Source organism: Parambassis ranga, chromosome 15, assembly GCF_900634625.1.
Source record: "Parambassis ranga chromosome 15, fParRan2.1, whole genome shotgun sequence".
Taxonomy (NCBI): Eukaryota; Metazoa; Chordata; class Actinopteri; family Ambassidae; genus Parambassis; species Parambassis ranga.
Genome location: NC_041035.1, coordinates 9,889,961 through 9,904,298, shown reverse-complemented (window position 1 = coordinate 9,904,298; position 14,338 = coordinate 9,889,961). Strand labels below are relative to the sequence as shown.

At 40.8% G+C, this 14,338-nt stretch overlaps 1 long non-coding RNA gene across 1 annotated transcript in view; it reads right to left on the bottom strand.

Moving 5' to 3' along the window:
* Positions 1 to 8,684: 8,684 nt before the first annotated feature.
* Positions 8,685 to 14,338, bottom strand: part of LOC114447777 (uncharacterized) — a 65,618-nt gene continuing 59,964 nt past the window's right edge. Inside the window, exon 3 of the long non-coding RNA XR_003671863.1 lies at positions 8,685 to 8,862. This is a non-coding gene — a long non-coding RNA (uncharacterized LOC114447777). The remainder of the gene's footprint in view (positions 8,863 to 14,338) is intronic.

The following is a 14,338-nucleotide window of genomic DNA, read 5'->3' as shown; positions in this document are numbered from 1 at the left end:
GACCAGCCACCGAGGACCTAATGCGATTATTGTTTTCGATTTTTCTTTTTTTTTTTTGGTCTGCATTATACAATAAAGAGCTTTTGGACTGTTCTCACATGGAAACACAAGGATATTTTAAGACAACACATTTATGCAAATGTTCCAGGTCAGCCCACATATTACTACTACTACTACTACTACTACTACTAATAATAATAATAATAATGTGTACAAATAATAAGATAAGGCAGACAGAGGAAGGAAAAGATGACAAAACAAATCATTTACTTCCGTTTTTTCGAACATATGGCCTGTGACGCACGTGCAGGTCGCCAATCAATACGGATGTTTTTTTCTTCCGGTTGTCTGGGATAATGACCAAATATCTAACTTTACATGATTCCAAATTATTTTAATTTTTGTAGAAGGCAAAGGTCCCAACTCAGAGTGAAATGACATAAATAGAAATGTATTTTTTTAATTATAGTATTTTATCCTGGTGTGTGTGTCTGGTTCTCTGAACCCACTGTTCACTTGAGTTGGATCGTGTTCTAGCTGGTTAAACTGTTCATAATTCATTTATGTATCATTTACTGTCTTTAAAATACATATTTTATTTAAATATCTCTGTTTAGGTGTAAAACTCCCTGCAGTATTTTACATCCCAGTGATGACACCCAGGTGTCTGTTCTTGGCGTGGTGCAGTCACACTTTCACACTTTTTGAGTTTAAACCCTAATTTTACACCGAGAAATTTGGAGTTCTGCACAGTTTTCAGTTTTCTCTATTAGTTAAAACATCAGCATCATATCGGGACTCACTTGCAACATCCCACCATGATCTGAAGTCTCCTGACACCGGGAGCCATATGGGCAGGCTATGCCAAACTGCAGGATATCAGCTGCGTCCTCAGATTGCTTATTCATGTGCTTTATAACGGGAGCAGATGGATATCAATTTGACTCCATTCTCGACACCGTCGCAGATTGATTTTGTACTTGCTTTTAATTTTGCCATAATTAATTAGATCATTACAACTGTTTTGCATTGATCTTCCCATCTAAACCCAAAATTGAGAGGTGAATTAGATGGTGATCTATGTTTTCAATTACAGCCCCATGCAATGTAGGTGATATTAATGGACTGTTAGGCTAATCTGTGCAAATAATAATAATAATAATAATAATAATAATAATAATAATAATAATAATAATAATAATAATTTATTACATTTCACAATAAGAAAAAAATTGTATAATATATCAGGTCGTTGCAGAATATATAAAATATTGGTCATAATAATAACTAAAGCAATACAGATCCAGATGAAACTGAAATCTCTCTCACACACTCTTGTCCCGCACAGTGCAGCCAGCATACCTGCAAACAAACACTGACATTAGCATGAGGCTGAGGCAGAAATCCTTACCTGATCGACCCGCGCTGTGAGCCATGGCTCTCCCTTGTCTAATGGTGCGTCTCCCCCGATGCAGCCCAGCAGATCTGGCCGGCCTCCTGTGCTCCCTCCCCGGCTGGGCGTCGCGCTTCTTCCCGCTGCTTGTCAGAATCTTTGACCGATCATCCAAAACTAAACGGTTTAGGCGACAACAAAAAGAGGAAGCAACACTGCTCCAATGAACAACGAATTGATAAAGGAAGAAGAAAAATAGAAATCAGAGAACACAGAGCGTTGCAGGTGCTGAATTCAAAGAGAACTGTAAAACTTGTCTGTAAAATTAGAGTTTTAGTTTGCAAACAGCTGCACATTCGACTGTTTCACTCATGGAAATAACTCCCACTAATATGTAGGCCTCTTTAAAAAAACATTTTGATGAACCATTTTAAAACTTGAAGCTTATTTGCACTTCTTCATTGTTTGGTTCGTGGTTACATATTTTTAGTGTTTGTTTTACTGTTAAAAATATTTACTAGTTTAGTGCAAATAAAAACAAATGATAATTAGAATTATGGCACCAGTAAAACCTAACTATTTGTCAAAATGTGCGTCTGCATGCAGCCCAGCCTCTCTGTCTCTCTTACTGAGGATTACATGATCAATTGTATCGATTGTATCAATTTTTGTTGATCGTTTGTCTTTCAGCTGCCATATCAAACATGAACACATTCACAGATTTCGTCCAGTCAGCTCTCACACAGACAAACTTCACACAGGAAACTTTCTCTGTGTGTTTAACAGTGTAAGGGAATACAGAAAAAATGTATAAGGGAGCGTATAAAACTTAGTAACTGGAACATTAACAGATGAATAACCAGTAAAAATGCAATGCTACAATATCCACAAGGACGACAGAGCGTGGTAAAGCTATAAAACCCAACATTAAAAGATTATAGCTTCTCTATCGGCTATTTAACAAACATTTTGTATTATAAGACTCTTTACAGTGCTTGAAGTTCAGAAATGGCAATAAGGCTGCCACTGGACCAAGGACCAGTAATGGATATTATGGAGGGCTTTATACTCAGCTTGAAAAGATCTCTTCCTTACTTAAAATGTCATTTAAGCAGACACTTCTGAAAACATCAGATCATAAAGAGGGAGTGATCATTATCTATTTAGGTATTTCAAATGCAAAGCTTTATTTTAATATATATTATTTGAATATATATTATTTTACTTAAAAAGTAACCCAGAAAATTAGTAGAGTAACAAATTATTATTGCAAATACAGTAATTCTGTGGTAAAATTAAATGGATATTCTTATACTGGAGCAAAAATACACTTTAATGTAAATTAAGGCCAGATTAAACTCTTGTTTTTACAGGGTTATAAATTAGTTTGAGTATGAAAATAGATTTCCATCTTGGTAATCTTGACATTAATGCTGACAATAAGTGTTCTTCCCCTCCTCTGTCTGTTCAGGCGACACATTGAGGGGTCTGCAGGAACATCCTAACGGGAGGAACCCAAATCGAGGATCTTAAATGGCCATAAAGCTGTATGGGCTGTCAGTAATGGAACCTAAGCTCTTCTCGGAGCCACACACCACATTTACGGGTTATGACCGGAGTCTGCAGGAGAGGCAGATTGAAAATTGAGGGAGAGGAGTGATTTTGGTTTGGATGGTGTTGTGGATTGGAGGGTGGTGGGGGGAGCGAGGGCGAGGGAGAGAGAGAGAGAGAGAGAGATCTTATGGCGTACTCCATTAGACTGGTCAACAGTGTCTACTCTGTCCAAGATAGCCAGGGGGCTAAAAGGGTGGTGTGTGTGTGTGTGTGTGTGTGGTGGGGGGTCAGGTTAATGTTGAGGTATGTATCTGTAACCCCCTCTCTTCCTGCCTCCTCTCCAAGGACAGCCAAAGTTCTCACCTGCACTTCCACCCTTCATCCTCACACTGCCACCATCAACCCTCCCCTCCCCTCCTCTCCAGCTTTTAAAAATAGTGTCCCACTTGCTCATGAGCTGAACATTAAATAACCCTCCCTCCCTTCACCCTTCAAGCCCCCCCTTCCTCCATCTCTCCCTGGCACCACCTCCCTTCTCCTCACTTTACCTCTATGCACCAGGCTGTGCCCATCATTTATCACTGAAGTCTGATATATTTTTCTTTCTTTGTCTTTTTTTCAGGCTAATTCATCTCACTTACATTGGTTTTTATTACATTTATAAAGAGTGCACAAACACTTAAACATGTCTTCTTTTTGTCTTGGAGGGGGGGGGGGGTGAACGGCCAAACTAAGACAACAACGTGACAATATGCTTCCTGCCTGGTGTCTGGATGGTTTGTTGGAAATCTGGGCTGAGCGACAGCCAGTATCATCATCATCAACTCTTGCCAGCTTTTCATATTTAAAGCCAGCAAGGGTTTAATTACCAAATGATGACAGTGTCATATGGTACCATGATGGCACAGAATGAGTGTGTAAAATGTGTGTCTCTCCTCTCTCTCCCTCTCACACACACTCTCTCTCTCTCTCACACACACACACACATTTGTTTGCGTGAACACCTTTTGTGTCATGATAGGAGGTATAGCTGAAGGGACCTGAATGGGGAGACAGACAGTGGGGGCAGGAAGAAAAAGAAAAAGAAAAAAAAGGCAACAGTAAAACATCTGTAATTTGTAATTCCCTAGTATTCAATGGCTGCTCATGGATTAAAGATTAAAATCTATTGTCTTGACAGATGGGAAGAGAGAGGGTAAGGAGAGGGGGACACTCATGCACATCCCATTTCCATTTGTATATGAGCAGCACAGTTTGGCTAATCACAGAGGAAAAAAATAAGCTGTCTGCTGCGCCTTTCTCTGGGCAATGCCACCATGAGCCTTCATTCCAGCTGTGGAGACATTAGAGACAGACAGAGGACTCACTCGCTTGTGATGTGTCAGCCTGTATTTGTTTATTAATATTCCAGTGGGAATAAAGCACAGAGACACAGGGACGCGCTGTGATCAGCAGGCAGGGATGGCAGAATAACACTTCCCAAACTATCAAACCAGCTGTGACAAAATAAGCTACCAAGGTGCGACAGGAGAAAACATGTTTGTTCGAGCACAAGGTCCAGGAAAGTGGCAAAATTAAGTGGTCTATTTTTATTTTCTGAAATGAAATGTTGTCATAGGACATGTTTATAATCGTGCAAAGAGAGAGCACAAAGTGCTAAATGGATGAGCTTCTTGTTTAGTCTGTGTGGTCTGCACTGAGAGGGCCGTGTGTGTGTGTGTGTGTGTGTGTGTAGGGGGTAATGGTCTGGTCAGTGGAGTGAAGCAGACCACCTGAGAGTTGTTTTTGGGCATTAGTGTGTGTTCTCTCTCTCTCCTTTTCTTTCTATGTGTGTGTGTGCGTGTGTGATATATGACACTGGCCATCTGAAGGAGGTACCCATGCTCTCCCTCTCTGAGCTGCATGAAAGGGAGCTGAGAAGCCCGATGAATTAAAGCCTCTCTTCAATAAAACATCAGAGTCTTTCAGTAACACACGCTTGAGATGCCCCAGTAATTGACTTTTGGACTTTAGGATTTACATGAACCCTCCAAAAGCAGCTTACCTGTGCAGTGATGCCCCTTGAGTCTGCATCCATTCCCTGCTGATGTGGATTTCCATAAACTCATGCAATCTTTCTATTTATTCTTTCGCATGTAATAAATGCAAAACTATCCACTGTAGATAATTTGAAGGATTTATTTGAAGTGTTTGAATTTATTTATCTAGACTAAGGAATCTTTTCAAATAAAGCTTAATCCACAGATATTTGGCACAGTTAATGTAGTTGGTCTGGAGATTCCACTCAGCGCCTGTTTACTCATTTAAAGAATTAACCTTAAGTCTTATCTCTGCAGAATTTACTCAGAGTGCAGCGGGTTAAATCGTTAAAACCTTTGCTTTAAAATTTAAAAATAAAACAAAAATTGGGATTCAGTTGGATCATGAATTAAGACACACACTCATACAGTAGTGGACAGGTACAGTATATGGGGGTGTCAAAAACACACATTTGTGACTATCTGTCACAGCAAACATTATTCATTGCAGTCAGCCAAGAGGCTTTGGTACCTTTTTGTTCTCTCACAGCCAGAACAAAAAAACTATTAGAGAGGGCAGGCCTGGTGTGATGTGCGGTTTATTGGTCCATTCCTCACATGTGCCACGAAACAGTTGCTCCTCGACGCTTTCACTACAGATGAAACCTGATTCCTGAATGCAAATACAGAACAAAACAGTTATGGTATTATTACAAAATATAATTGACTATATTTAGTTTTACAATAAAATTATTAAAACTTATGGATTATATAAACACGTTCCTTAGTTTTTATGCCTGTATCTATTTAGCTGACTGCAGAAAACACAGACCCAGCCCATCAAACATGTTACAAATTACAATAGAGGGAAAAAAATATATAGCAAAATATGTTTTAACCTTCCCAACACTGGAAATGTGAGATCAGTGATATACCACCACTCACCAGGGTGCTGTTAAACAGTTTGTGTTCTCTGACTTGAAGAGACGTTGCCGGACAAAGTCATGAATCTCACACAGCACATAATAAACTCTTTAACAAGATGAGGAAAGTAAGAGTGAAGGAAGATCTATGGGAGGGGCAGAGAAGCTTGGCAGATTTAATTAATCACTGCATATTAAAATGTTTGTTTACAGAAGTGAACAGCTACAAGAGGTCCGATGTTAATTAATTTAAGGCGTACTTCCCCCCAGCCTCAGCGATGTGTCACAAGCTGCAGAGCTACTCCCTTTGGCAGGGATTCGGCGTCTCATTGGATATCCATCAATTGCTGTGAGGTGTGTAAGAAACAAAGACGCACGGAGCACAAATTAGACCCAATGTTAACATGATTGCATATTAAGATTTCTAATTAGCAGGCAAAGGAAAAAAGGTGAATAGTTGAAGAATTTGCGGTGCATGGATGGTCTTCCAAGTGAGCTGAAACATGAGTGTTTGTCTGTGTAGCGTCTTTTATCTGTTATATTGTTGAACTGACTAGATCCTGTGCTAAGCAGTCTGGACTCATGTGTCCAAAGCACTGACAGATGCAGTGGCTGCACAAAGTCAGACTGCTTAACACGTGTGGTGCTGCTGTCCGGTCTCTAGAGGTTCCTCTTCGGACAATGATGTATCTAACTCCCCTTCGAGGTCAGCTGGACTGAGTCCAGAACATCACCTGCAATCAATAGTGTTGGTAAAGCAGGCCCAACTGAACGCGTGTGAGGGCAAAGACTCCACTCAGAATCCCACAGTGGGGAAAAAAAGGCCTGCATGGCCCATTGCCTTGCTAAAACCAAACCATAGCAAGGCTGGACACCTGACACACTGGTGTCTTTAGGACAGGTGCAAACAGAAATCAGCAAGAGGGAGTAGAAACTCTGAAGAAAATATACAGTATACAATGTGAGAAAAAATAGAAGCAGCAACAGCCTTTTGAAATGTCAGTGGCTGGTTGCAGTAATTTGATGCACAAATAGGATAAGCACGCTATGAAAAGGGAGGCGTTCACTGAGGTGAACCATGGCTGCATGTGTGGGGATGCATGCAATTATTTCACATCTTGGAAGTGTTAATGACGCTTTCTGCTGTATCAGTCACTGACCCATCATTGAGAGAGATAACATCCAACAAAGCATCATGCACCTCTTTGTTTTATTTTAACTTTTTTTTTCACCTTATTTTCCAAATAGTGTCACATGGGAAAAATAGCCCATTTATCTAGTATATACACTTGCTTCTGCCCGAACAGGCACGGTGTGTTTTTTATTCTTAACTCTTAGCTGCTGACAGAACCGCAGCTGCTTCCTCAATCAAGACCTTAGTGCATCGCAGTGCGCTACTCCTCTGTTATATACACTGATGCTTGGGACACAGAGGCTGGGGAAAGTGGCAGATGCTCTGCAGTGTGTGTGTGTGTGTATTTGTGTGAACTCCTACTGTAAGTGGGATTTGAAGAATTGGCACAGTCATCTGAGCAGCGCTCCGCATCTCTCACAAACAAATGAAGGCCCAGAGCCTCAAAGTGAGATTGATATCTCTTTCTGAACTTCATAGGGAATATTCTGAATATGGAGAGGGGTTCCTCACTCCCAGGGGATCCAAAGGATGCCTCCTCTCCCTCCCCACCTCCACACCAACAATAACAGGAAAAAAATGGGTTCATCTTTTGTGTTCATCAATATTCACTCATTCATCGTGCATCCTGGCAGCTGAAATGTCAAACAAGCAAAGGGGTTAGAAATCCACTATGTCGCAGTGAGGAGGATGTCTGAAATTGAGTTTGGAATTAAAACAGAACAATCCACTTTTTTTTTCTAAAACAGGAGGCAGAGTCATACATTTCACTTAGCGACTGCAAACTTTTCAATTTGTGCGGCGGGTCTTCAACAGAACCCAGCCATTAAATAGGTCAAGGATGGATGTACGCAGGCTATATCGCTCTCCTAGTCAAACAAAGAAAGTTGGAAGCACAAAAGATCATTTGTTTTACACAGAGAGGAACAGTTGAGGATTAAACACGTAAGAGAATGATGATTTCAAAGGCAACAATAAACACTGAGCAACAGCAGCAGCTTGCAATGACCGGAAAAGATGAAATAAAATGTAAAATAGAATCTATACACTGTAAAATCACCACAGGAAACAGGTTCTTGGGTGGGATTTATCAGAGCCAAATGTAACATTTTTCACCCTGTGGTGACTTTGACAGAGCTGGTCCTGCCCAGACTCACTGACCTGGTCCTGCATGGGTCACAAACTAGGCAAAAGTTTATGACACTGAGGCAGCGGACCTCTGAACATATCTGTTAAAATCTGTCTCTGTGAATCAATACAGCATGGTAATATGTTTTTAATCATTTCAGATGAGGATGGTTTGATGGTGGTTTACATGGTGAATGTTACACTTGTGGTTCAGTAATTTTGTCAGTTTCAATATTAAGTATAAATATATTTTTGTCATAGTTATAACAAAGTGCTTTGTGAAGGATATTTGTCACATTTGTAGACATACAAATATGTCCACCTTCGTGACATCGAGAACATGTACAACTGAAGCTAATCTCGTTTTGCCCCCTTTTAATCCCAACGTCTCAAAGCCACTTCATAATGATCTCCCCCTGAAAGGTAAATCAATTATATAACCACGACAAAAGAACCGTTTTGTCATAAAATGGTAATTAGTTTGGGTCCTGACCTCCCTCTTGGCACCTCGACTCCCCCAGCTGAGGACCGGGGCAGGTCTGCAGTCCACACTTAACGACAGGCAGGCGTAACACACTGGCTGAGCATTGTGGGGCCTTTGTCTTCATTCAGGGGGAGATGAAGTTCTTGCCGCTGCGTTTATCAATCACGGAGGGGCTCCAGCTGTTCCACGGGCCTCGGTCTGACTTCAACAGCCGGCCTTACAAATTGTCTCTGAATAGCAAGGAAAAAGGGGGACCCCTTCCACACACACACAAACACACAACCATACACACACACACACAAACAACATTAGCATCAACGCACATGTAACAGAATCACATGCAACACATTTACTTTCATTTAGCACACACATGCAGCACCACGCATACAAAAGCTTTCTTTGCACCCAAACAGATACAGCCTCCCATTGTTCACGTCTGGTGACAAATGTTTCTCTGTAGCCTTTTCACAGACATGTCCAGCCCTGCAATCTGCTCGCTGCAATTACAAGATGGATTAACAGCTCTTTCTAGCACTGTCATCATTACCTTGCATGCCTTGAAGGAATCAGAGGATGTTGTATTCCAGGATGAGAAGCACTTTCAATTACAGATTAATGAATGAAGAGGCATATACTACTGAACAAATCAGGCATGCTGAATCCACTCCAAACTCAGAGAGTAGTTTACAGGATCAGATTCTGCAAATAAAGAATTATTATTGTATGTTTGCCTGGATGCTCTCTGGGCTTTCTGTGAGATGAAAAGTTACATGTGTCAAAAACACAGATGGATGAACACATGAATTAGTTGTTCTCCAAGGTCAAATAGTGATTGCTTTGTTACTCTCACATGCTGTGTCAAAGCGATCTGCACTTTCACTTTTTCATCATATTTTGAACATCAACAACACAGCAAGAGGATGAAGTGAAGGAGTGAAAGAGAGAGGCAAGAAGAAAGACACACTCCAAAATGAAAGACTGAGAAAGAGAGAGCAAATACAAATTGATCGTTTGGTGGATAGATCAGTCATAGTCATCCTGGGCGGATGGATGAATGTCTTTGATGGCCACTGCAGGTTCAGGGAGAAAGAGTGTCTGGAAACAAGAGAAATTGGTTCGGGCCCTCAGGAGGGGAATCAATGTGTGAGGGACATTTAAGTGCTCTGCTGTTGTTTGGTACAGTGGTATGGAGGTCGTCTAAAGTTTGAGGGGTCCTGAATTTGACAGCTGAATTGTCCATGAGTCGGTTGTTGCTTTACAAAGAAGGTTTTGTCATTTTGTCGATCTACTGAACCACAATCAAAGCTGAGACTAAGCAGGTCGTAGATTTCATTCATATTTTGATACACTCAATTTCATCATTATACCTTTACAAAATAATATTACCAAATCCTAAGTCAAGTACTTATATAGATGGAAGACGTTGCCTTCTGTGTTTAACATTGTGACAGTGTATTAATCCCAATGTAACTGAGCAGTTTTGGCTCCTAAACCTAAGCACAGAGCAACTGTTAACGAGAGTAATCATCCAAACAGAGAATAAGAAGAACCCACTGATGAAAAAAGGATGTGCCGCACATGTAGATATAAATGACTAGCAAAACACAGCAACTCAGTGACTCTACATGAATTAAAACATAATTATGAATATTATACTGCAAGCTCTCTCTGACATTTTCTGCTTACATCCTGAAACATTTGCATCACTTTAGGCTAACAGGTGGCTTCAGATTTGTTGCTCCAGTAATTGAAATATAAATATGAAACTATATGAAACTGTCGCAATAATGACTTTACTTATTTAAAATTGAATACATCTAAGAGCTAAATACAACATTGACAGTGAACTTCACATTAACTTTTATTCTCTCCAGCCTCCTCAGACACCTGCTGTCCAGGAGGCCTGAGGAGGACAGCAGCTGGCCCAGACACCATATTTCATTTTTTTTTTTCTTTCATGGAAAATCTTGCAGCTCCAAATGATGTCCCTTTGTCTCTTTTGAGTTGTAGGGCTTCAGTTTTTAATCTTTGACCAGAGCTAGTGGCTGAGGAGGTGGAGAAGCAGATTGTGCAGGAAGAGAAAATGCAATCTATCCACAGCTATCTGCGGGAAGCACTCTTTTAGTTTGGCCGCTGTACTCACAGGGCTTTTCACGCTAATGGAAGCAACTATCTCATTCGCGGTGGCGGTAATAGAGCTTTATTAACTGATTAGTCTCTATTTTCAGGGTGGAAACAAGAATCAAAATCTCATGCTACTTAATGGGGCCATTGTGACTTGAATTGTTATATCTGTTGGATTATGATTTTTTCTGCCAAACAGTCTCTTTGAACGATGATGCAACCAAGTCGACTGTGCTCTGGTAATGAGTCATATGACAACTCCTGGGGTTTCTCCTAACTATCCAGGCAAATGTCAGCAGTCTACCCCCCATTCCCTTTGATGACCTATTAAATATTATGAGGACCCCCTCCTGCGTGCACTGTAGTCTCACTCATATCAAGATGGTGTTTAATGCCCATGAGACAAACAACAGACAGATTAAAGCTATTATACTCTGCTGCACTCCCACATTCACCCTCCACAAAGTGGAGTTGTGATGAGTTGTTTAATAGTTTTGCAGCTTAAAACCAGTTAATGCAGTATAAAGCACAATGTCGGACTATAAACGATGTCAGAAAATTTATAGTTTCTTTCGAAATAAAGCACTCTTACTGACCTTTGCAGCAATTTCATCTCATGACGTAAAGGACTGAACCAGTAGTTGCTATTAATGAAGCCACTGAAACTTAATCAACTTCAAACTGCTTGTCAGATAGACAATATATTAAGACAAATGATTATATCCATCTAAGATAAATGACAGACTTCAAATGTTTCCAACATGGTCATTTTCTGGCTAGTAAGTCAAATATAAGGAGCTAATTATATGACGATCTGAGCAAAAATAACGTCTCATTTTCAAGAATAATGGGAGTGTAATGTTATAGATTAATGGCACTATTTATCTTTTTTAAATTTCTGAGTTTCTCTGGTGATGGCAGCACTCCCCAAGGAAAATATTCATAAAATGAAATTGAAGTCATAACTTAATGGGTTATTAAAATTTTTGAATGCATATCACTTCTCCTTTTGCAGAGCTGTAAATTTAAATTGAAGTTTGTGGCGTTCTGAGACATCGGCAGGATTTTTTTTGTGGCGTAAGAGAGGGAGAATATGCATCTCTGTCAGTGGGGTATTTGCTATTCTAATTTTATGGCGGGCCAGATTATCAGGCAGGAATGTCACTGTATGCAGGCAGACTGCTGACAACACCTTAGCCCTCAGCCATGTGTTTCCATTAGAGAGCCAGTGTCCAGGGGTTTGTTCCCTCAATTATTTTCTATTTCTGTCTTTTATCTTGATTTAAGCCGAGACTTTTTGAATATTTTTCTTGTGTCATTCCTCACTCTGTCAGACATGTTCCCTCTCTCCCTCCCAATCTTTCTGTATTCTCAATCCCCTTTCTGTCTGTCGTTGGTCCTCAGGGAGGGGGGGCTGGGGTCTCAGCAGAGAGACAGAGACAACAAACCTCGGGAGGGGGGTCGAGGTATAGAGCCTCGTGAAGGTGAGATACCTATCTTTAGCCCACTATCTATGTATGGACACTGTGCCAAAGAACATAAGATGTATGGAGGTGATTGAAAGAGAGACAGGGGGTGGAAGGGGGGAGTGATGGCAGAACAGGGGTCCATCATCGTAGCTGGATGGGAGGGAGAGGAATTCTTTTTTCCTTCAAGGTCAAGGGGCAAATTTATTTATTTCCCTGGAAGTTACAATGAAATTTTACTGAGTACTTTGCTCTGATGATGAGACGAGATCAGCGGCCATAAATTTGTCTTGCCATTTGGTTGCCAGTGATGAACAATTTATTATGCTGCCTTCAAGGACACAGCATGGTATTTGTATGATAGTGCTATTCTATGTAATGATATCCATTTCATTGTGCAATATAACACAAATGAGAAAATTAAGAATAAAACTGCTCGGTGCAGAGCAAGCCTAGCTTTATTCATAGCTATCTAATGGGATATGTACAGTAAATGTCACATGATATTTGTGATGCCCTTGTCCTGGTTTTACAGTAGCGGTTAAAATGTTGATGTTGCCTTGCCTTTGAAAAGGAGCTTCTCAGGAAGTGAGCAGCTTAAGTACAAAGCTTGAGTTTCTGCAAATATGTCTTTTTTCACACAAATCTGGCTCATGTTTGGTTTCTCACATTCGTCATTCACAAGAAAAGAGCTCTTGACAACACACTCTCCCCCCTTTTTGTGCTGCCTCCCGACACAGAGGCGACACCTCCAGGGTCCCTCAGAGGGCATGATGAACTAATGCTCTATATTGATTGGCCATTTAAAAGCCTCTTGTAGCCTTGGGAGTATGTTAATGCCATGAGGCCCTCTCTCCCGCTGCCCCATCGTCCCCTGGGCCCTTGTGTGTATTCCTCTGTGGGCTATCACAGGGAGTTCATTAATGGTCAATTACTAATATCTGATGAGGCTCATTGTGTTATAATGCTGCCGTAACTGGGCATCTGTCTGTCTGGATCAAACAGAAATGTCAGAGGATCAACATCCTGCTATTTAAGCCTCTAACTTAGATTTAATGTTTTTTACAATGCACCCCCTCACTTATTTTCAATTTCTATTTAGTGATTCCGCAAAGTGTGAACTTTAAAATACAGCATGCTGAAGTGCTCACACAATCTCAACCGTTTACGCATGGAGACTTGATAGACTGTCAGCCTCAGTGGGGAGAGACCCCTGGATGAGGCAAACCATTCTATGACTGCAGGCCTGATATTTGTGGATAATAAAAGGAATAAATCAGACAATCGGGCTGAATATTTCATTTGTTATCTCTATTCCTTATGGGAAAATGATACAGAAATGTAAAAACAGCAATTTCCCACCAGTGTCTGCTGGGATCGTGCCAGGGCAGTAAGGTTGTTTTCATGTCTAGAGATAAAGTGCATTTTTACCAAACTATCCTCTGTGGTATAAACCTAAACAGGCAGCTTCTACATTTCATGTTCCAATGCAACACACTTTTGAATGAATATGTTATTGTAATGTTATTATTTCCTTTTTTTGTCTCTGTCTTTTACTTCCTGTCTGTCAACATGCCTCTGTAACTGTCCCTCGTCTCTTCCTTTCATGTCTGTTATCTACTCTCCAGAGGACAATATTCAATCTCTGGACTTCGGGGTCGGCAGGATAACTTGCGATGACATTATAATGACCTTCACTTTTCACTCCCACTGGTGATGGATCCCTCGAGTTATCGCTCCCTCTGCTGAGAGGGGAAGCTTATCTGAATGAAAAGTGCCTGTGAAGTATAACCACCATGCATTGTGGCCACTCGGCTACTTTACAAATTAAAGCACATAATGTGTCCAACTGGCATGGGTCCTTGAGTGTGGAATGCTGTCTTTTTAAAATCTTTTCTTTACTATATTGCGAGCTTGAGGGTGAAGTTTAAAGTACCTCTGCACATGATGAATGCTAGGTGACGTCCAAACAGAAGTTTTTGTGCAAGCTTCAGGTGCCAAGAAAAGGCCTATTTGGTAGGCTTTTTATGCCAGATCAGCACTCTGTCCCACAGTGCCCCATCCCATCTGTCAGTGAACCCTTTAGTGGCGGGGAGCATGAGGGTGGCAGGGGCTG